We start from the raw sequence: 2,345 nt of genomic DNA on the forward strand, positions 1-2,345 counted from the left end.
AGGGGGCCGGCCCCCTAGAACCCATCTAGGGGGGGGGGTGCGGCGGCCTAGGGGAGAGGGGAGAGGGTGGCTTGCCCCCCAAGCCAAGGGGGGCGCCCCCTCTAGGGTTCCCCCCTCAACCCTAGGCGCATGGGCCCAAGGGAGGGGGTGCGGCCAGCCCACCAGGGGCTGGCTCCCTGCCATACGCAGCCCATGTGGCCCCCCGGGAGGGGTGGCCCCTCCCGGTGGACCCCCGGAACCCTTCTGGTGGCCCCGGTACAATACCGGTATGACCCCAAAACTTCCCGGTGTCTGTTTGACAACTTCCCATATATAAATCTTTACCTCCGGACCCTTCCAGATCTCCTCGTGACGTCCAGGATCCCATCCGGGACTCCGAACAACATTCGGTAGTCACATACTAGTCTTCCTAATAACCCTAGCGTCACCGAACCTTAAGTGTGTAGACCCTACGGGTTCGGGAGACATGCAGACATGACCGAGACGCTCTCAGTCAATAACCAACAGCGGGATCTGGATACCCATGATGGCTCCCACATGCTCCTCGATGTTGTCATCAGATGAACCACGATGTCGAGGATTTGATCAAACCCTGTATGCAATTCCCTTTGTCAATCGGTACGTTACTTGCCCAAGACTCGATCATCAGTATCCCAATACCTTGTTCAGTCTCGTTACCGGCAAGTCACTTTACTCGTACAGTAATGCATGATCCCGTGTCCAACACCTTGGTCACATTGAGCTCATTATGATGATGCATTACCGAGTGGGCCCAGAGATACCTCTCCGTCATACGGACTGACAAATCCCAGTCTCGATCCGTGTCAACCCAACAGATACTTTTGGAGATACCTGTAATGCACCTTTATAGTCACCCAGTTACGTTGTGACGTTTGATACACCCAAGGCACTCTTACGGTATCCGGGAGTTACACGATCTCATGGTCGAAGGAAGAGATACTTGACATTGGCAAAGCTCTAGCAAAACGAACTACACGATCTTTTATGCTATGCTTAGGATTGGGTCTTGTCCATCACATCATTCTCCTAATGATGTGATCCCGTTATCAACGACATCCAATGTCCATAGTCAGGAAACCATGACTATCTGTTGATCACAACGAGCTGGTCAACTAGAGGCTCACCAGGGACATATTGTGGTCTAAGTATTCACACGTGTATTACGATTTCCGGATAATACAGTTATAGCATGAATAAAAGACATTTATCATGAACATTGAAATATAATAATACTTTTATTATTGCCTCCAGGGCATATTTCCAACAGTCTCCCACTTGCACTAGAGTCACCAATCTAGTTACATTGTGATGAATCGAACACCCATAGAGTTCTGGTGTTGATCATGTTTTGCACGCGAGAGAGGTTTAGTCAACGGATCTGCGACATTCAAATCCGTGTGCACTTTGCAAATCTCTATGTCTCCATCTTGAACATTTTCACGGATGGAGTTGAAACGATGCTTGATGTGCCTGGTCTTCTTGTGAAACCTGGGCTCCTTGGCGAGGGCAATAGCTCCAGTGTTGTCACAGAAGAGTTTGATCGGCCCCGACGCATTGGGTATGACTCCTAGGTCGGTGATGAACTCCTTCACCCAAATCACTTCATGCGTTGCCTCCGAGGCTGCCATGTACTCCGCTTCACACGTAGATTCCGCCACGACGCTCTGCTTGCAGCTGCACCAGCTTACTGCTCCACCATTCAACATATACACGTATCCGGTTTGTGACTTAGAGTCATCCAGATCTGAGTCGAAGCTAGCGTCGACGTAACCCTTTACGACGAGCTCTTCGTCTCTTCCATAAACGAGAAACATGTCCTTCGTCCTTTTCAGGTACTTCAGGATATTCTTGACCGCTGTCCAGTGTTCCTTGCCGGGATTACTTTGGTATCTTGCTACCAAACTTACGGCAAGGTTTACATCGGGTCTGGTACACAGCATGGCATACATAATAGATCCTATGGCTGAAGCATAGGGGGTGACACTCATCTCTTCTTTATCTTTTGCCGTGGTCGGTGACTGAGCCGAGCTCAATCTCACACCTTGTAACATAGGCAAGAACCCCTTCTTGGACTGATCCATTTTGAACCTCTTCAAAATCTTATCAAGGTATGTGCTTTGTGAAAGACCTATGAGGCGTCTCGATCTATCTCTATAGATCTTGATGCCTAATATATAAGCAGCTTCTCCAAGGTCCTTCATTGAAAAACACTTATTCAAGTAGGCCTTAATGCTGTCCAGAAATTCTATATTATTTCCCATCAAGAGTATGTCATCTACATATAATATGAGAAATGCTACAGAGCTCCCACTCACTTTCTTGTA

The sequence above is a fragment of the Triticum aestivum genome, chromosome 4B (genome assembly GCF_018294505.1).
Source record: "Triticum aestivum cultivar Chinese Spring chromosome 4B, IWGSC CS RefSeq v2.1, whole genome shotgun sequence".
Taxonomy (NCBI): Eukaryota; Viridiplantae; Streptophyta; class Magnoliopsida; order Poales; family Poaceae; genus Triticum; species Triticum aestivum.